Here is a 22,687-nt window from a genome sequence, read left to right as displayed (position 1 = left end):
GTACTTTTTCCTTTGCCAGGTGAGTTGTGAAGTTGTGCAGCAACCAGAGAAGGAGAGTGTCCCTTTATTCCCCCCTGGGTGTGTCCAGCAGCAGAGAACCTGAAGCCTCATGGCCACATGTGGCCCACTAGATTCTCAAGCGGAGCTCTTTGACTGAATTCAAACTTCAAAGAACAAATCCTCCTAATAAAAGGATTGGTTCTGTAAAACTTGGACTCAGTCAAAAGGCCGCACCCAAGGACCTAGAAGGCCACGTGTGACCTCAAGGCCCAAGGTTCCCCACCCTTGGTCTAGGCCAAGGGTCAGTAATGTATCTAGCACTTTTAGCCAAATTAAGTAAATTAAGCTGTACTTTTGTGCATTGATTCATTTCATTAATGAGCAAATGGATATTACAAACAAATGAAACACTTGCCCTGGATCCCCAGGCTAGAGGTCTACTGGTCTACCACTATCACTCTCTGTCTAAGGCACAGAGCTGGCACTGAAGTCTTCCTTTCCTCTCCTCTCTCTGGTCCTGGCCTCCACATAGCAAACTCCTCTCCCTCAGGACTTGAGATTGCTCATTCTGCCTCTTATTGCCACCCCTGCTCCTTCCTTCCAAAACCTCATTCACAAAGAGTTAGGCCCCTTTCAGCCTCAAAAGGTTTATTATTAATCTGATAAGCTCTGTACTTACACAGACTCACTGAATGTTAGAGCTGGTAAGGACTTTGGAGACTGGTCGATCCTATAACTTCATCGTACAAAATGAGGGCAAAGTAGGTCTTGCTTAAGGGAGGCGCCCACCACACAGCTGTTTCCCATTCAGAAAATGCTAATGGCAACCAGGAGCTGTCCACAGCTGACGCTCAAAAATAATGAACACTAAAAAGGTAATAAACAAATGAACAAATTAAGTCATAAAAACGTAAAAACTGGTATAAACATAGGGTTGACCTCTTCAATCCCCTACTAGAGAAGCTATGATCCCTCCCTCTAAGACAAAATGCAGACTCCCTTGTTTGGCTTAAGTCCTCCATGATCTGGCTTCAACCTATCTTTCCAGACTTATTCTATGTCTTCATTTTAACCAATCTGGACTACTTGCTATTCCCTATGGATGACATTGCATCTACTGTTTTCATGACTTTGTGGGAAGTGCCATGTCCTTATTCTACCTTCTCATCTCCACCTTTTTAAAAACTCTAACTCCCTCAAGGTTCAGCTCAGGTACTATCTCCTACACGAGGTCTTTCCTGATCCCCCTGGTTCTTAATACATGCCCCTCTTTCTTCCTTCTGCACCTCCCCCACTACCAAATTATATGTCCTTAACTGTGTACATGTTAGATCTCTCCAATAGGCATGTAAACTTCTTGAGGGAGTGAATTTTCAATTTTTAGTTTTTGTGTTTGGGCATGTGCCTGGCACATAGTAGGTGCTTAATAAATAGTTATTGAATAGAATGGAATAGAGAAGAGGTGGTACAAAATCTCTTTGGCATCATTTTAGATAAAATTAGATAGATAGGGAATCAATGTATAATTATATTTGATACAGATACAAAGATACACACATATATACATTTGTATGTATTGCCTAGTACTATGATGGTATCAGTGTAGGGAACACCCAGTATGTGAATTTCTTCCACTAGGGCATAGATCAGCAACTCTTCTTTAACTTAGTCTTAGAGACTTGCCTGGGGGTACTGAGGCATGCCCATGGTCACACAGCCAGTATGTGCCAGAGGTGGGACTCAATCCCAGGTTTTGCTGACTTTGGATCAATTCTGTATCTCTTATACCACTGTTTCCTTTAACACTGTATACTCTTAGGCACATTCCTTGGTAAATACATGTGAAGTGAGTGAGGAGGCACTTTGAACTATTTGGACAAAATATTTTCTCTTTTTTCCCATCAAGAAAAATAAGGAAAGGGATAGCTAGGTGGCACAGTAGATACAGCACCCACCCTGGAATCAGAAAGACCTGAATTCAAATCTGGCCTCAGATACTTACTAGCTGTGTGACCCTGGGCAAGTCACTCAACCCCTATTGCCTTCAAAAAAAAAAAGAAAGAAAGAAAGAAAGAAAGAGAAAGAAAGAAAAAGAAGGAAAATGAGTATGAAAGGAAGATATATCTTTCTATGGATACATATACATATATATGTACATATATATGCATATACTATATTAACTTGGCATATATAGAAACATGATTACACTTATTCACCTTTGCTCTCACCTTGGTTCTAATCTTGGGAAGCATCAAGCTGGCAGTTCCTAGTTTTCCTGGAGCCAACATCCTTTGTAGACAAAGGCACTACTTCAAAAGCAACTCAAGGAAGTGGGTGTATTTCTGGGCTAGGCGTGAAGACAGTCTGTGGTAAAGAGGGTATAAAACATGACCCAAAGTAATGTTAGGACCAGGACACGTCACTTTTCTCTACCTCAGTTTCCTCATCGTCAGAGACATAAGTGAATGTTTCCCTTTTTCACCAAGGCACCTCGAAAGAATGGATGTCTCCAAAATATTCAAGATGGCTTGGGTAGGTGGAAGTAGCAAGTGCTATTTTTGTTAAATTGACATTTATCCCAAGGGCAATTGTGGTTTTGCTTGAAGGAAGTTATGTAATGCCTTTCTCAAAGTTGAGAAAACCTTTAACCAGCAACTAGGCAGGCTGAGAAAATTCTTTTCCTTTGACAACAATCGGATTCCTTCCCAGTAGAGCCCAGCAGACAGTAACATTGCATGGGATAGGGGCAGCTAGGTAGCACAGTGGATAATAGTACTGGTCATGAAGTCAGGAGAATCTAAAATCCTGCCTTAGGTACTTACTAGCTATGAGACCCTGGGCAAGTCACTTACCCCTGAGTGCCCCAAAAAGAAAAAGAAAAAAAAAACATTGCATGGGATGACTGAGTTATAATAACCTGAAGAAATAGAACATTAGAACTGTGGGTAATGGTTTCAATTTTATTAATATTTCTTCTTGTCCACACACAAAAGCAGTGTTGTACAGTGGGGAGGACATAGGACTCACCTAGTCAAAAGACCAGAGTTTCAAATCCCAGATCCTCCACTTACTGGGCTATGTGACCATAGACAAGATTTCTTCCTCGCTGGTAAAATGAAGTTGATAATGTTTATGCTCTCTACTTTGCAATCTGTTGTTTAAAAAAAAATATGAGTAGATGATATATGGGAAAGTGTCTTTTGCCATAAATCCTCATATGAGAAATTTCTGGCCCCCAACAGATTTGAGGCACTACATTCTTTTCAACAGTCTTCTAGCAAATACGTTGCAAAGTCCTCTAATTTCTTCCTTTGAAATGTCTCTAGAATTATTTTTCTTTTCTTTCTTTTTTTTCTAGGTATCTAAGTGGCTCGGTGAGCCAGACCAGGCTCACCAGGCCTGGAATCAGGAAGTCTCATCTTCCTGAATTCAAATTTAGCCTCAGACACTTACTAGCTGTGTGACTTAACAAGTCACTGAACTTAGCAAGTCACTTAGCCCTGTTAGCCTCAGTTTCCTCATCTGTAAAATGAGCTGAAGAAGGAAATGGCAAACCACTCCAGTATCTTTGCCAAGAAAACCCCAAATGGGGTCAGGAAGAGTTGGACAAGACTGAACAACAACAACATACTAGTCTCAAATGTATCACAAGTTGCTATCTTCAAGGAAAGCTATCTTCAAGCGTGCTTTAGGAAATCATTACTGTGCAAATGTTCTTCTTCTATATCCAATGTGTTCTCCACAGACTGAGAACCACAAAACAAATAGCAAAGTTTTCATTTAGGATATAACAATGTGAATAACAAGCAATGTAAATAAAAGAAAATGCCCTTCGTATAAAACAGGGTACCAGATTAGCAAAGTAACCAACAGGAGAAATTTCCCCTTCTACGTGACAGAGCACCATCTCCACCAGATTTCTATAAGGGAACACCTGGATCAATTCATAATCCCCGGGCTTTGTCCCAACTGGAATGTCTCTCATACCTCTATCTCCCCAAAATGAACTGCCCCTCACTGCTGCCAAACTTTACCTACGCAACTGTTAATTAATGCTAACTCACAGAGTTACTGTCATCTATTGGATCACTCTTGTTTCTCAAAGAAAGTGTTACTGTTCTTTTGGGAGACTGTCTTTGTCTAGGGCTAATCAGGTCATTTCACCACTTTTACTAGTGGGGCAACTACGGTCAGTCAGTACAGAAAAGAATCCCTCAAGTCAAAACCTTTCTTTCTCCATAACATTGTTCCCTGCTTGATACTGAAGTTGGGGTAAGGAAATTCCTTTCATACCTTTGATAGCTAATGCTAAAGCAATAAAAATTACACGGGCTATCAACAAGCCTCAAGGAAGAAGTTGGCAACATTGGACCTGCTGACTTTTGCCTCGTATACCTGCAGTTACACCCAAGTCATTATCCTCCTTGTATACATAATAATTGCATTAAAGAGTTAAAAATAAGAAGCAAAAAAATAAATAAGGGAAAAGCTCATTTCAAATCATGGAGATCAAGGGTGTCTTCTAGGGAGAAACAGTATTTAAGTTGGGCTTTAAGAGATAGATGGGGACTCAATTGGCAGAGGGAGAAGGTCACTGGCATAAGGAGCAAGAAAAACAAAGGCATTGAGTCAGGAAAGCATGTTCAGGAACAGAGAGTAGTCCAGTTGGGTTGGAGTGTAGAAAATGGGCCGGTGAATCAAATCAAATAAGTTTAGAAAGGTAGTAGAATGATGCTAAATTATGGAAGTTCAGAAATAGCAGATATAGATTTGGAATTTTACTTTAATAGAATACAAGGAGCCCTAAGGATTTTTAAGACCAGATCTAAATACCAAATTTTACTTTTGTCTTTATATATTTTTGTTTATGAGAGACTGTGTGTTTCTGCCATAACTTATTTGGCATCTTTCATGCACTAGTTCTCTTCTTGGCTCTAGAAAGACAGGATGATGAAGGGGAAAGAGAGGTGAATCTGAAGTCAGAGGCCTTGGTTTGACTCCTAGATTCACTATTTACTACCAGATGAACAATAGCACAGCTACTAATGGGGCCTTATCAGTCAATCAACAAACATATTGAAAGCCTACACAGTACAGGGTTCCATGTATATTTGGGTGACTTACACAAAGACAAATACAGAGTTAAATAATACAAATACAAATACAAATTACACGAATATAGAGTTTCTTTTTTAACTCCCCTAATAAATGATGTCCCAGAAGGCCCAAAAGCTATAATACCTTAAAACTCTGCTAAGACTTTGAAAATACCCTATTTTTTTTCCTATATACAAATAATTAAGAATTCTAATATTTAAAAATAATAACTAGCATTTATATAGTGCTTTTAAATTTGCAACACTCAATATTTATTATCTCATTTAAGTTAGAAACTGTCTATACACTAACTAAAATTCACTAACAGTTTAATAAATAAGTGCCACAATGTGTCATGAGATTTAAGAGGGGGAAGATAACATTTCTAGCTAGTTTGATAAGATTGTTATGGAAGAGGTGGAATCTGATATGGTGAGCTATCACTGTTATACTACAAGTCTAGATAGGCAAGGAAATAATAAGACCCAGAGGATTAGTTAATGGGGGGGGGGGGCGGGACAGCAAGCATGAACTGAAATAAGCAGGAAGTGCCCATATTCCAGGAGATGAGCAAAGGGAGTGAAGCGAAAGTCAGCAAAGGTCAACAAAGGCAACACCAATGGATGGAACTATAAATTCTTATCCTAAGGCAAAGGCCATTTATTTCCCCCTCTGTTTTTATGATCCCTGGTGGGTGTGGGTGGTTCTGGGCCTACAGGTTCTAACTCTGCTCAGAGGGTGATCAAAGGACTCCAGGAATGAGGTAAGGGCCTCAAAAAGAACAATTCAAAGTGGAATATGAGTAGATGGAGATGACAAATAAGGAGACTTAAGGACACTCACTCATAGACTATAAATGCCATGAGAATTCAGAGAAGATGGAAATTAGTATTGTCTAGAACATGTGGGAAGAAAATGGGAATGGAGCTGGACCTTGAAGGACAGGCAGAATTTACATAGCTTGAAAGGAATGGGTAGAGTTTCCTCGGAGAAGAGAATAAGGAGAGGAAAAGCACAGAGGTCAGAACAAGTATAGCCTATTTAGAGGACAGTGAAGAAATGATTCTGATTGGAGTCAGAGTTATAAATTGATTGAGTAGGAGGGAATAACAAAGGCTCACATTGTTTTCAGTACCATATAAGTTATAAAGGGTTTTCCTTCACAGCAATCCTATAATGTAAATAGTTCAAGAGGTAGCGTATGGAGTGCCAGGCCTGAAATCAGGAAGACTCATCTTTCTGAGTTCAGACCCAGCCTCAGAAACTCACAACCTGTGTGACCCTGGGCAAGTCACTTAACCCTGTTTGCCTCAATTTTCTCATCTGTAAAATGATCCAGAGAAGGAAAGAGCAAACCACTCCAGTATCTTTCCCAAGAAAACCCCAAATGGGTCATGAAGAGTCAGACATGATTGAAATGACTCAACAACAACAACATAATGCAAGTGTTTTTATCCCTATTTTATAGATGAATAAACTAAGACCTAGAGAGGTCAGGGTATTTAGTCAGTCAACAAGTATTTGTTAAGCATCTACTATGGGCCATACACAGTGTTAAGTACTATGAATACAAAGAAAAGCAAAAACACAGTCCCTACACTCAAGGAAACTGATTGCCTGCTTGTATTTTCCCCACCAAAACCCCAACTCCGCACCCCAATAGATTAGAAAACTGAGACCCAGAGAAGTTAAATTACATACCAAAGGTCACATAGCTAAAAAGAGGCAGAACTATAAACTTAAATTCAGATTTCCTAACATGAAAGGCCAAGTCCATTCTACTAATATTTGTTGTCTCTTACATCCTTGGATGGGTAGAATAGAATTAGATAATCCACAATACTGTGTGTTTAATTTTTTTTTCTTAATATGTAGTTTCTTCAGCCACAGTCAATAGTTCCTATTTTTGAGAGGTTTTAAAGATGATAAATAATATATTTGATATGGTTGCCATTTAATATTTCATTCAAGCAAATGTAACTTCATTTTGTGTTGCCAAATCCTTCAAGACCAGAAACATAATAATAATGATGACTAGCATTTATATAAGTGCTTTTAGATTTTCAAAGCACTTGACATATGTAATTCCATATGCTGGCAGAACACAGGCTGCAATGCTACTCACACACATTTTTCTCTATCCCAGGAAGAGGTTTAAGGGGAAGGAAAAGATCAAGAGGACAGTGATTTTGCTCTTCCTAGGTTGAGCAATGTGAAAAGGCCACAATTAAATATAATGAAGAAATTACTAGTTGCTCCACTTTGATATACCTGCTTTGGCCATGATGGACATGATGAGTGATATCATCAATTTGCCAGTGAGAATGTGTTAGGAGCCTTCATGCTCAATTATCCTTGTCAATGCCCTAAAAAAATCTTAGAATTGTTTGGGATATAATTGGGAGGAAGGACATAATATTCTTCCTCTCTCCATTCAGTTTAATAGTTCTTGGAAAAGATAGTCCCCAAAGGGACTGATGAGGTGGCTTTCTATTTGCCATGAATTCCCTCTTCTTCCCTCTTCCTCATCTTCTATCACTCTCTTTTGCCTTTTGCCACTCTCTCCTTCACCCTGTCTCACATAATGAAGTGGCCTTACTCCTTATCAAGGCTAATCCCTCTACTTGTTCAAGCAATCCCATTCCATCCCATCTCCTTCAACAGATTCCCCCCTCTGTCATCCCTACTCTTTCATTTATTTTCAATCTTTCCCTCTCTACTGACTTATGTCCTACTACTTACAAACATGCCCAAATCCCAGGATTTGTTCTATGAAGTTTGAATTCAGTCAAAGGGCCATACTTGAGGACCGAGACGGCCACATGTGGCCTAGAGGTCGAAGGTTCTCCACCCCTGGTCTAGACCTTGCCCTCTAACCATAGGTGTCCCTGTAATCGAAAAGATTACAGACTGCACAGTACTTTCACTTTAGGTTTGGATCTCAAGATAAAATGACACGAACTTACTATAAACTTAACAATCACATTTATTTTACAATGATTAATAATGATTAAAACAACACAAGCATATAAAGATAAGAATAACATTCAATGTAATAAGTAATAATCAAAATTAAGAAAAGGAAGAATAAGAAAAGAAAGGATACACACTCACTGACCAGGCGAGCTCAAATACCTACAAGACGGGGGACACTGGAGATGATCAAGAGGTCTGATCAGGAGGCCAAAACAACAGCGTCCTGTTCTTACACAAGGGCAGTGCATGCGTTCTGCCCTTGAACAACAACAGAGATTCGGCGTCCCTGTCTCTGACATCAAAGTACTCCAAAAAATCCTCTTTCAGATGCCCCTTTTATATCCATGTAAACCAGGGAAAAACAATCTTAATATTTTGTTTTGTGTACATATCCTTGGTGAGCTCAGGTCCTGGATATGCAGACATTCTAACAAAGGTGGGAGCGTGATCAGAGCCCCAAATACCTGTTTGTTGTGTAGGTCTCCAAGGAGGGATCAGGTCCTTGGACAGTTACACTCTTCTCTCAAGAAAAATGTTGCTTGAGATAAGAATTGCTTTCCCAGGTAACATAGTTTGTTGGTTACATAATGTTCTGTCTCCATGGCACCCTTGGCCATGCATAACTCCAACTTAAATTCTTTATGTCAGGTCATGAGACAGTTTCACGAGGGGCTGGGGAAGATCTTCCTTAGTTTCCCTCATAGTCCCTCAGGGTTCTTTCCTGGGAGATCTTCTCTTTTCCCTCTTTACTATTTAACTTAGTGATCCCATCAGTTCCCATAGATTTAATTACCTTCTCTATGCTGATGACTCTCAAATCTACCTTTCCTGCCCTCTCTACTGACCTTCAATCTCACATCTCCAACTGCCTTCCAGACGTCTTGGACTGGATATCCAGTAGACATGTTAAACTCAATATGTTCAGAACAGAACTTACCTCTCCCCCTAAATCCTTTCTCCCTCCTACCTTCCCTACTACAATAATCTACCCAATTGCTCAAACTCACACCCAGAAGTCATGCTGGATTTTCCACCAGCTCACACCCTCCACATCCAATCTGTTGCTAAGGCTTGTTGATGTCATCTTTGCAACATCTCTCGAATATGGCCCCTTTTCTCTGACAATGCTACCACTCTGGTACAGGCCCTCATCACCTCACACCTGGCATATTGCAATAGCCTGCTTGTCTACCTGTCTCAAGTCATTCTCCATTCAGCCACCAAAGTGTTTTCCTAAAGCACAGGTCCAATCATGTCACTTCCCTTTCCAATGAAGTCCAGTGGCTTCCTATTGTTTCCAGGACCTAACACAAAATTCTCTATTTAGCATTCAAAGCCCTTTATAACTTAGCCCTCTCCAGTTTTCTTACACCTTACTCTCCAACACATACTCTTTGATCCAGTGACACTGGCCTCCTGACTGTCCCATGAACAAGATACTCCATCTCTCTGCTCTGGACATTTTCTCTGGCCATCCCACTTGCCTGGAATACTCTCTCTCCTCTGTTCCAACTACTGACCTCCCTGGACTGTAATCCTCTGGACTTGTCTTTTATGCCCCTCAACCCTGCACAGGTACCTTCTCTCCCACACATGTATTTTTCCCCTTCCTTTTAAATGTTGTCTTCTTTCATTAGAGTGAAAGCTTTCTGAGGACAGGGACTATATGTTCTGCTTTTCTTCATATCCCCAGCATTTAACACAACATCTGGCACATAATAGGTCCTTAATAAATGTGTATTGACTGACTGAAATGACAATCCTTTGAAATTTCCTTTATTTGCCTCTCTCAGGAGGAACTGGCTCTTTGGCAGATAGGTGCTCCAATCCGCAAATGGGTTGAACAGTCTAGTCCAAAGTATACAAATGTTAATGACCATGTATCATTGACTGAATTCTTCTCTCACTTTGAAGAAGGCCCATGAACTACGCAAATATGAAATGACCTGCATTTGTGATAAGCATAAGAAATAAAACAATGAAATCTAGCAGAACAGTGGTTCCCAGTCCTAACTATATGTGGGCAAAGGGGCAAATTAATTCCCTATGTCAAGTAACTCTGTTCTGTGAATACTTAGTAGGATTGTTCTTGGCAGCTTAAGGGACAAGGACTGAGAAATGAGGAGATATAAGAGATTGAGTGGGAGGAGAAAGGTCCAGGGAGAAAGAGTAAAAGAATGAAATGTCACGTGTGGTGTCTGATCTTATTGTTGAGAACACAGTTTTAAGAATTAAGGACCTTTGAGTAGATAGAGCACTGGCCCTGAAGTCAGGAGGACCTGAGTTCAAATCCAGTCTCAGACCAAAACACCTGACACATACCAGCTGTGTGACCTTGGCCAAGTCTCTTAACCCCGATTGCCTCACCAAAAAAAAAAAAAAAAGAATTAAGGACCTTTGGTAGCAAAAGTTTTGCAGACCAGAAAAAATTGACTATGGACCTAGTAATTGGGAAACATTGCAGTAATTGGTCTGCATTTTCACAAACACTGCTTAACACTTATGCCACTTGATACTTGACTACTTCACAGGTTTTAAGAATTTGGTTTTGAAGAGTTAAAAAAAAAAGCAGAAAAAAATAGCAGAATTAATTTCTACTTGGGCAAAGGTGTATGTGTGTGTCTGTGTGTGTTGTTTCTCTCTGGTCAGATTCACACACTAATTTTTTTTTTGTTTTTTTTGTTTTTTGCTAGGCAATGGGGTTAAGTGACTTGCCCGGGGTCACACAGCTAGTAAGAGTCAAGTATCTGGTCTGAGACTTAATTTGAACTCAGGTCCTCCTGACTCCAGGGTCAGTGCTTTATCCACTGTGCTACCTACCTGCCCCCACACTAATGTTTTTGAATGACATTAAATATTTCTCATCCATTTAGACAGGACCCAACTGGAAGAGTGAAATAGGGTCCGGACCTATGATTATATCAGTAGAGGGGACTTCTTCCACAAATGCAGGCCCGCACTTTTACAGTGCAGTCTTGGAATATTACCTACATACATAGGTTACCTTAGAGAGGTTAAATGATTTGCCCAAGGTTGTATAGTCATGATATATCAGAAGTTGGACCTGGACTCAGGTCTTCTGGCTCTAAGTTTAACTCTTTTTTTTTTTTTTTTGGGCGAGGCAATTGGGGTTAAGTGACTTGCCCAGGGTCACACAGATAGTAAGTGTCAAGTATCTGGTTTTAGATTGGTTTTGAACTCAGGTCCTCCTGACTCCAGGATCGGTGCTCTATCCACTGCGCCACCTAGCTGCCCCAAGTTTTACTCTCTATCCACTAAACCACACTGCCTCTCCTTGCCTATCTGAAAAAGGAATAATATATGCATATTCCTTACAGGATTTAGAACTGGAAGGGGGCATAGAGATGATCCAATCCAACCTCTCATTGTATAGATATTGACAAGATACAAAGGCCCAGATGGATTAAATAGTTTGCCTAAGACCATGCTGGTTACTAATAAATGCTACTAGAAAGTTGGTGACAGGTTGGCCTCTTTTCTTTTCTTTTCTTTTCTTTTCTTTTCTTTTCTTTTCTTTTCTTTTCTTTTCTTTTCTTTTCCTTTTCTTTTCTTTTCTTTTCTTTCTTTCTCTCCTTCCTTCCTTCCTTTCTTTCTTTCTCTTTTTTGTGCAATTGTCAGTTGTCATGTATTTTCCTTGCCAGTTTCCCAATCACTTATAAATGTGCTACTTTCTTGATGATTTATTAGTCCTTTCCCTCTGATTCACTCAGCTTACAAAGGAGGTGGTAAGAGGCACTCTAAGTATAAGTAATGAGAAAGATGTCCTTTCTAGAGCTATTGGCACTATTCATGATAATTTCACTAGAGTAACAATTTCACTGTTAATCAGAGCTGGAGAAAAATAATTTTTTCCTATTTGTTCAGTTCCACAAGCTCCCCAGATTATTTGGCTCATTTGCAAACATCCTTTGTCACTCAAATTTTTTAGTTGAAACCTAGGGGGTTAGGGTAATAAGAATCCTGCTGGCAGGCTGACAAATAACAGAAAATAACTCAGATGGATACAGTTATAAAAGATTTTTCTCCATAATCTCATTTGATCCTCATAAAAATCCTGTAGTCTAGACAATGCCCATTTGACAGTTGAGGAAACCGAGGCTTCCACAGTCATCCAGCTAGTTCATAGATTGCAGAGTCAGGACTCAACACAGAGGGAAAAAGCCCAGTGCTTTTAGCAAGGGCCAATTTAATAACCATCTCCAAATATTTGAAGAGTTAGACAAAGAGCCATAATCAGCCATTGGCACGTCAGCAACCAGCTGAGACTCATAGACAAAACTGTACCCATGTTTGTCCTAGCTTAAAAAGCTGGCCATTTCCAGAGCTCAGGGAATCTAAAACATTGTTGTGGCTTCAGCTCCAATGCTAAAGAAGGTCTCCTTAAGACCTACTAAACTGTCATTCCTGGTTGTTGTTTGCTTAGCATTTTCCATCCATGTTCCTTTCCTTACCTTGATACCAACCCCACCACATGGAATTACTTGTTAAGGCCTATCCTAAATAGACCATTCTATATCCCAAATTTTTATCTTTTCTGTCTTCTCTATTTCCACTGCCACCACACTAACCTACCTACACCCTTGTACTAACCTCACAACAGCTCCTCCCTGTCTCTGCCTACTCTGCTTATTCTGGCCCAAGCTAATCCAGGCCTGGACAAGGATCCGGGCGTTGGGATAGAACACAGTGAGACACCTAGACCAATAACTGAAGTAAAAGTAACTTTACTTCAAGAAGGATAAAAAGGAGATAATTCTTCATTGCTAATTAAGATAACATGGTACTCCTCTCCACCTCCACATTCATGAGGGTAATGCTAGGTCAGAAGGGTGTTCTGACAGGATGGTGGTACCTCTACTAAACGTCCTGAGATACCAATCCATTTAGTCTGGCCTTATTATTTATGACCAGGCAGATGAACACAATAGCCCTGGGAGTGGCAGCACGTCTCAGCCCACTGGCCCCACTTCCAGTGCAGCCTTCATTGTCATCATGTAGGGAAGCAACTCCTTTGGAGAAGAGGTCAGCCATTCCCACTACCTGCCAACCAACTGCCATACACAGGGAAGCCAAGCCAGTCTAGCTGAAGCAGCAAGGCACTAGAGGGAAGACACAGGAAGCAGCATGGGATTTCCAGGCGAGCCAAACCATCTCCACATTGACCACTATCTCTCCTCAGACTCCATTGAAAATAGCCCAGGCCTCTTAATCCAAGAGCTCTGAGAATAGCAGTGCTTCCAGCCTGTGGCTAAGATCTTAGGAAGCAATCATTGGGGAAATTTGGCCTGGCAACTGTTCTTGCAGGTGCTATGGCCACAGCTATGAAAGACCCCAAAAGGAAAGTTCTTGCCACTAACGTCCTTCACATAGTCAAAGAATTAAACATCAGAAACTGGAGCTTTATCAGTGGAAATTACATTAAAGAAGAAGCATTACCATCTGAGGACCATGGGACCTCTCCATCTGACTTGCAGCGACAGCCTTTAATATGTGTTGTCTCCCACACGGACTGTCTTACTTTTCTATTTGTATCCCCAGCACTTAGCACAATTTGGCACATAGTAAGTACTTTAATAAGTGCTTTTTCATTCATTCATTCACTCACTCACTCATTCATTTATTCACAAGCCTAGTCCTCTGAATCTACCAATTCTCAAGTATGGCCTCTTTCCTCCTTAAAGGGTAATCATCCCAGCTTATCTAAAGTAAATATGGTTCTAAAAATTCTCCAGACCTTCTACCATGAAAATGAAATATTCTGACCTCTGGGAGAAACAGAACAGAAGCAACACTGAAGAAATATAAATAATACATATAACACAAATAATAAAAACATGAATAATACAAAAGAACTTGTAAAAAGTACAATTCATGCAGTGGGAGTGACATCATAACATATCTTCTGATGAAAAATGGCAATGATGAATGGGAATAGCATCAGAAATATCAAAGTTCCTGCATCAATGATGATGCTGCAGCATCATCACCAATTCCCATAAAGGGTCAGGGTCATTCGCGGCAAGATGGCTAAGAAGTCATAAACCACTTGGGAGTTCTAAGTTGAAACCAAGACTCATCCTCCACTGACTGACACGCAATGAACTCCAGGATCCCTATTCCTCAGGGGAGGCTCACTTCCTGGTATCAAGGCCACCAAATATCCAGTTATGTATACTTCTCTCATAGTGATCAATGTACCAGGTAAAACCCTGTTACATAAAAGTGAATCATAAGTGACAAAGACTTGGGGCTAGAGGTCTCAACCTTTAACAAACTCAAAACCTATTCAGGTTTTGGGGCCTAAGGACCCCAGGCAATCATGATTTGAATATGCCATTTCCACTTAACAATGGAACCTTCCTGTGTTCTACATATGTTGTTAGAATGATAATCTTGCATTACCCAACTCATAATGGGATATTCTGGACCAAAGGTGGTGGTATAATCTTGTATCTTCCTTTCAGTAGCAACTAGGGCCTAGATACAGGCAACCTTTTCAAAAGTGGTGTGGCAAGTGGCTGCTTCAGGGAAATTACAGCTCCTGAAGCCTAATAGTTGTTTAATTTGGCCACCCCTTAGTGCTTGTCAAAAGCTCCATTTCCCCAATTCTTTTAGACAGAGACCAATCCCACAGAATCACAAGGACCCAAGGTGAGAGACTAATGGATGGCATTTGGTCACTCAAAAGAGGTGAACTTTCAAGTGATTTAGTAAATGGTGGTAGTAGAGGAAGGGGGGTGGGATTCTAACATTATAGTTATCTGTGTTTGCGTATATATATATACCTTTTCTCTCAAACAGATGAGGAAACTCCCTCTGTCAATGCAGGTCATCACTTTCTCTGCAATTTATAATCTTAGACCATGGCCTAGATTAGTAATGTCAAACTCGAGTAGAAAAGGGGGCCACTATAGCATACATAATCACGTATTAATATAATCTATGTTTTATTGTATTTTTAAATTATTTTGTCCAATATTTCCCAATCACATTTTAATCTGGTTCAGATTGCACTCAGGTGTGTGCTAGCCACATGTCTGACACCTCCAGCCTAGAGCAATGAGAGGTTAAATTACTTGCCTATGGTCACACAGCTGGTATGTGTCAGAGGTAGAGTTTGAAACAATTCCTGGCTAGCTCTTTTTCAGTTTTGCCACAGGAAGTGGTTGGGGTTGGGGGAAAAGAAAGATGAATTCAATGGGCTACTCATCTAATTATATGTCATATCTTCTGCACAATATTTATCCACTTGGAAGAATCCTTCATAAGATAAATAATTGTTCCCTCACTTATCTGCTTACTGAATAAAGCTATGAATAATAGTTTATGTTTAAGAAATATTTTTAAATTATATTACCTCCCCACACCAACTCTGTGACATAGATGGTACAGGTATTATCCCCATTTTACAGATGAGGCAACTGAAACTTTGAATGTTTACATGACTGCTCAGGTCAAACCAACAGCTGCTCAAGTTACCACTCCCTACACCACAAATCTACTTATATATTAGCTTTGTTTAAAGCAACTGACCAATAGTATACCACACTCAGCTATTATCCCAGGAATTTCTGAATTGAATCTAGGGTTTCAGGTATATCAGCAAGCTTAGCTCCTTGCTGTGAAAATAAAACAATTTCATTCTCCTTAGTAAGCAGCACTTTTTGCACAGCCAACACAGATCAGCACACTACACCCTCCTTTTTCCTCCTGGGAAACAAGCTTCCTGGTTTTCTAAAGTAGGAGACAAGCAGAGCTTCTGTGTTGACAAAACAAATAGAGCCAGCCGGGAAAGAAATGACCGAGAGCCAGGCACAGGGCCATTGTAACTAGCAGGATATCTTTTAGTGTGTGCCAAGGCCTCAGTTACAGTCTTACTGCCAGACACTGGTAAAATTGTAAATTTATCCTCAGGGACTTCCTGGAAGCCAGCAACCAAGGGCTCAACATATAGTTTTCAATCCTGTGGCATGCAGCGGAGATGAGATGCTGTTCTTGGGCTTTGCAAAAGTCCCGCAAATCTCTGAGAATTATAAGATAAGCATATTGGTAAAGAGCCCCAAAAAACCTTCATAAAGGTTAGCATTCCCCCCAGTCACATTTACATAATGAGACTCCAAGCTGCCACCAAAGGGAAGCTTCAAAATGTTCGTTTCATCTTGCAATGAAATCAAGAGGTTTTAAATGCTTTCAGCTGCTAGTCTCAGGGCTTGTTTTGCAACTAGCTGAGAGGAGGAAACAGATCTGGCAGGTGGAGAAGGGGAGTGAGGAAGGGGATGTGGTGGAAGCGGCTGTGGATTTGAGTCTCCAGGAGGGATGTGTAGATGAAGGGAAAACCTAGACAAATAATGCTAACATCATGTTTACTTAAGAACTCTGTGCTCCCTGATGGTATCTGGAAAAATTTGAAGTCTCAAGGAATCAAGCAAGCATTTGGTTTATGTTGACTTCCATAGAGTAAGGGAAGAATAGGAAGATGAGTTCAAGTCAGCCTTTATTTATTGCCTCCTTGTGTCCTCTGCTTATAGGAGAGCACAGAGAAGCACCCACATGACTCTGGGATAGTTAGATGTGATAATTGCTGAATTTGATGGTCTTTCCTCAGTCCTCATCTTTCTTACACAAGGTAAGCACTTTGTAAATGCTTGCTGATTGGTGATTGATCTATAGTATTTGACATGACCACACTCTCCTCTGGGATGTTAACCATCCTTTTCCTGGCTTTTCATGACACTACTCTTTCCTGGTTCTCCTATTTAGCCAACTGCTCCTTTTCAGTATTTTGATGGATCATCATTCATGTCTAACCTCCTAAAACTGAATTACCCCAAGGCTTTATTCTGAATCTTGTCCTTGTCTTTCTTCACTCCCTCTCTCAGTGGTTTCATCACCACCCGTGGGTTTAATTATCATCTCTCTATGCAAAAGACTCCAAAAATCTATATCTAGTTCTAGTGTCTTTTTTGAGCTTCAGTACTATATTTCCCCCTGCCTGCTGTATATTTCCCCAGAGATACTTCTTAGGCACTTCAAAGTTAACACATTTCCAAGACAGAACTCACCACCTTTACCCTTAAGACCCACCCCCACAAACTTTCCTATCTCTATGGAGGCTACCACCATATTTCCAATCTCCTAGGACAACATCCTCACAGTCATCCTTGAGTGTTCCTCCTCCTTTATCCCTCCTTCCCCCATAACCAATGAGAGCCAAATCTAGTCAACTCCAACCCCACATCAGCTTTCGCATCCATCCCTTTCCATCCACTTATGTTGCCATCAGTCTAGTTATGGTCCTTGTTACCTTTCACTTGCATTATTACAATAGCCTCCTAATTGTCACATCATCATTCCCTCCTCTCCAATTTATCTTTCACACAAATAACAAAACAATCTTCCTAATCTGATCATAGTACTTCTTTGCTCAAGAACCCTGAGTACCCTTCTATTGCCTCAAAGGATAAAATATAAATTCAGCTCAGTAAAGTCCTTCACAGTTTGGCTTCAAGTTAGTTAACTTTCTAATTTATTAAATTTTACTCTCTTTCAGATGCTATATATTCCAGCCAAACTTGCTTACTTGCTGTTTCCCAAACTTGCTTGCACTTCATATTCTGGGCCTTTGTACAGGTTATCTTCTTTTATCTGGAATGCTTTCTTTTCTCTCCTCTCCTCTCCTCTGCCTCTTAGAATTCTTAGTTTCCTACAAGGCTCAGCTCATAAGCCACCTCCTATGGAAGGTTTACAATTCTTTGCTACCACAAAACACGCTGCTCTGAATAGTTTGGTGTATCTGAGACCTCCATTTCTGTCTTTGACCTTTCAAATCAGGGCTCTTCCATTAGTTCAGCACCACCCTGTTTTTCCAGGCTTGTTTCATAATGTCCCCCCCACCAGCCCCTTCTCACTCTACATTATTACCTATGTGACCCTGGGCAAGTTATTTAATGGGTATAGGTCTATTTCCCTATGTGTAAAATGTGGGGTCTAAACTAGATGGTTTCTAAAGTCCCTTTCTGCTCCAAACACTTCCAGCTTTCTAGGCTAGGGGAAAGGCAACAATGGGCTGTATGGATCAAAAGCTGTGAACATTTTAGTTATTTTCTTAGCATGATTACAAGCTGCTTTTTAGAATGGTTGGATCAATTCCACCACCATATATGTGCCTGTCTTTCCAAAGTCCTTGTCATATTGGTTATTTTCTTTTTTTATGATGTTTGCCAATTTGCTGAATGTGAGGTAAAATCTCTGAGTTGTTTGTCATTTCTCTTGTTAGTGATTTGGAGCAATAATTCATATAGTTATTAATAATTTGTAATTCTTTTGAGAACTGCTTCTTCGTATCCTTTAACCACATCCACTGGGAAATAGCTTTTGAACTTACATATTTTGGATATCAAAACATTGATCAGAGATATTCAATGCATTTTTCTCAACCAACTTTTCCCACTTCTTTAATCTGCATTGATTTTGTTTGTGCAAAAGTTTTTCAATTCCATGTAAGTTATCATTTTACCTTTTATTATCTACTCTTTCCTTTATTTAAGAATTCTTCCCCTATCTACAGTTATGAAAATATCTCTACCCATTTTCCTTCATTTTTTCATGGTGAGACCTTTTATATTTTATTCTATTATCCACATGAATTTATTGTGGTATGTGGTCCAAGATATTTCTTTGTGCTTATTTTTGGTAGAAATTTTCTGATTTTCCTAGAAGTTCTTGTCAAATAAAGAGGGAGTCCTTCATCAAGATGTTTTATGTTTTTGGATTTATAAAATATTGAGTTGTTGAACTTGATTGCTTCTGATGCTTCCATATCAATTCTATTCAACTGATCTATTTTTCTTTTCTTTTTTTTTTTAAATCAGTACCAAATCATGTTCATGATTACTGATTTATGATATATTTTGAGTTCTGGAGGTGCTATTCCAGCCTCCACCTTTTATTATCTCCCTTACTATTCTAGACCTTTTGTTCCTCCACGTGAATTTTGTTATTGTTGTATCTTTAGCTTAACCCTTATTGGCTTCTGAGCTGGGAAGAAGTTAAAATAATTTTATTTTTAATAGAAAAAGCTCTTAAAACCAAGGAAGTTCTTTGAGCCCACAAATCACAAACCAAAGAACCTCAGAGTTAGAAAAACTAGCAGAGGCCATTTGATCCATTCATTCAACAAGTACTTATAAAGGAACTATTATTGCCAGTTCATATGCCACGCACTAGGGACACAGAGACAAAAATAAAAGAAATCCTTGTCTTCAAGGAACTTATATGTTCTTGAAGGAAACAGCATGCATAAGTATAAGTAAATAAAAAATATATGCAAAGTATTTAAGGGAGGGGTGCTAGGGACCATGCAGATCTGAAAGGATTTTATATAGGAGGTAGCATATGAGCTGAGCTTTGAAGGAAGTAAGGGATTCTAAGAGGCAGAGAGGTGATGATGGCATGCATTCTAGACATGAGAACAGCCCATGTGAAGGTATGGAGATGGAAAATGAAATGTGTACAAAGAATATCAGCTAGGATAGTTTGGCTGAAAAGGTCCATGAGCTATGCTGTAAAGGGTTTGAAAAACCAAGTAGTGGAGTTTGTAGTTTATCTTAGAGGGAATAGTGAGCCACTATCGAGCAGGAATGTGACGTGAAATCTGTGCCCTAGGAAGCAGCGTGAAGGGTGGTGGATTGGAAAGGAGGAGAGAGCAATTCACGGAAGCCAATTGTGAGACCATTGAGTGCAGGGAAGAAGTAATGGTGGCTGTGTAAGGAGAGATAAGGGAATGGATGTGAAGGATATTGTGGAGATAGAATTGACAAGACTTGGCAACTGATTGGATTTGTGGGATGAGGGAGAGTGAAGAATGGAGGATAAATCTTGGGTTGAAAACCTGAGTGACCATAAGGAGTGTGGTAATCCTCTAATGATGAGGAATCCATTACATACTAAGGCAACTTTTTCACTTTTGGATAGCTCTAATTGGGGTAGCTAGGTGGCACAGTGTATAGAGTGCTATGGTGCTAGGCCTGGAGTCAAGAACACTAAATTTAAATCTGACTCAGGTACTTACTAGTTGTGTGACCCTAAGCAAGTCACTTAACCCTGTTTGCTTCGGTTTCTTCCTCTATAAAATGAGCAGAAGAAGGAAATGGCAAACTACTCCAATATCTTTGCCAAGAAAATCCCAAATGGGGTCATGAAGAGTCGGTCATTACTGGAACAACTGAACCACAAAATTCAAGTTACTGTCAAAAATGTTGAACAGCATGGTGCCAAGCATACATCCCTGGTGAACCCTACTAGAGATCTACCTTCAATCAATAGCAGTACATTCATTGCCACTCTTTGGAAATGGTCACTCCACCAATTCTGAATCTACCTAACAATACCATCATCTAACTTAGCTCTCTCCATTTTGTCCACAAGAGGCATGAGAGATAATCACCGATTTTAAAATCTAGCTTAAGTGTTGGCTATAATAAAGAAACAAACAAATAGCCACGCACGTTATTATTGAAATGATATTAATAATTAACTGGGCAGGGCCAAAGGTGTGGCAAATATAAGCTTTTATAGTATATATAGTTCTTCCTTCCTACTGTCTCCTTCCTTCAGGAGAATAAGCATCCTTGAATTAGTGTTGTTATATTTGTTATATTATATTCATATATGTATTTGTTATATAGTGTTGTCATATTTGCTATTTGTGAAAAGTAGGGTTCACTACAATGAATTATCTTGTTACAGATTCATGAATACAAGACCGAACCAGGAACTAGCAGAGTAGATGAGCAGTGATGAGGAATGAAATTTTGTAGAGTAAAATCTGGAGAATGGAAGGGATTTTTGGTGTTTTGCTGTTTTTGCCTTTTCTGTTGATGGCCATGATGTGCTAGCTTCATTCAGATGAGAATTGGGAAGAAATGGAAATTGTAAATGGCCTGACAAAACAGAACCTGCTTTTAATTGGTTTTTCAGGTTTTGTAATGCTGGTAAATATTTGGACTTTGGAACTGAGAATGCCGATACACCAATCACATTCTTTTATGTGAGGACTCGTAGAAATCAATGATCACACCGGAGTACGTGCAATAAAGAAGCACAAAGTAGTATTATAAAGTTGCTTTGATTTCCCACCCCTGCCCCCACAGGGATGCACTTTGCCTTGCCTGGTGAACAATAACAAAATCTGGTTACAAAGAGCAAATATGTTCTTTAAACTAGCGTGGGAAGCCTTCGCAGAATTGGCACCTTCACCTCACTGTTAAATGCCTATGAGGGATAATACAACTATTCCGCTCTTACACGCAAGAATTCTTAAGCTGAAGTCTTAAGCTTGCTTTGAAATATTTTACTGTTTTGCTAGTTTTACTGTAATTGATTTCCTTTGTAATCCTATGTATTTCATTTTACATATTTAAAAATCTTATTCTGAGAAGAGGTCCATAGGCTTCACTGTACTATCAAAGGAAGTTAAGAATAAGAAAGTTAAGCACTTCTGCTTGAAGGAACAAATGCATTCAATTACTGCTTTCTACAAAGTAAATTTATGTAGAGGAGATTCTATTTTCCCATAGATTCTTTTTTTTTAATCAGTGGTGTGGTCTTTTTTTATTTTTTGTTTTTTGGTGAGGCGATTGGGGTTAAGTGACTTGCTTAGGGTCACACAGCTAGTAAGTGTTATACATCTGAGGCCAGATTTGAACTCAGGTCCTCCTGACTCCAGGGCCATGCTCTATCCACTGTGCCACCTAGCTTCCCCAAGCCATGTGTTCTTATAGGAAAATAAATCTGGTTAGATCAATGACTCGCAGGTCTATGGAAAAGCTTCCTAATAATTAGAGCTGTATAAAAATGGGTGGGTTGCCTATCACTGGAGGTTTTCAAGCATGTGCTGGATGACCATTTGTTATGTGTGTTGCAGAGAGGATTCCCTGTACAAGTATGGGCTGAACAGACTGGCCCTTGAGGCGCCTTTCAACTTTATGATTCTATAACTAGATGCTTTCCAATATCCATTCTAGCTCTGAAGTTTGGTGGTTCCTCAGCCTCAGCTTCTCCTCCCACCAAATCCACTCTGCATACAGTTGCCAGACTAACCTTCCTAAAAGACTGCTTTGATCTTGTTAGGCAGCAGTGGGAAAACCTTCAATGACTCCCTATTGCCTCCAGGATAAAGGTCTAAACTGCTTTGATGGCTACATCCCCAGCCTTATGTTCTACTCTATCACAAAACTTTAGCTTTTTCTATGTATTCGTTGTTTCCTAAATTCACCCTGGGTCCTGGGTTTTACTCATGCCATTTTCCTTCCCCAGAGATCTCCTTCCACATGTCTCCATGTAAATCCTACACCATCAATGAAGGCTCAGTTAAAATTCTACTTTTTCCATGAAGCCTTCACTAATCACACCTTCCCCTAGGATTATATCTCTCTTACCTGTGAAATCTTACAGTATTTCTTGTCTTTACTACTTACCTAGCAAAGATCATATCTGCCCTTTTATTTTTAGTTATCTTTTCATGTAGTTATATTTCCCCAACTATTTTATAAGCCTGTTGATAGAAAGAAATGTGTTTTAGATTTCTTTATAG

The 22,687-nt window shown here is 39.7% G+C and overlaps 1 long non-coding RNA gene across 1 annotated transcript; it reads right to left on the bottom strand.

Annotated features, from left to right (window-relative positions):
• Positions 1 to 232: 232 nt before the first annotated feature.
• On the bottom strand, positions 233 to 8,360 carry LOC114033212. Its single transcript, XR_003567933.1, has 4 exons — positions 8,237 to 8,360; positions 3,028 to 3,151; positions 2,229 to 2,364; positions 233 to 867 (listed from the first exon to the last, which is right to left on the bottom strand). It is a non-coding gene; the product is annotated as an uncharacterized LOC114033212 (long non-coding RNA).
• Between the last annotated feature and the right edge of the window lie 14,327 nt (positions 8,361 to 22,687).

The sequence above is a fragment of the Vombatus ursinus genome, unplaced genomic scaffold (genome assembly GCF_900497805.2).
Source record: "Vombatus ursinus unplaced genomic scaffold, bare-nosed wombat genome assembly UNPS02006779.1, whole genome shotgun sequence".
Taxonomy (NCBI): Eukaryota; Metazoa; Chordata; class Mammalia; order Diprotodontia; family Vombatidae; genus Vombatus; species Vombatus ursinus.
Note: the sequence above shows the minus strand (reverse complement) of the source record. Positions and strands in the feature narration are given on the sequence as shown.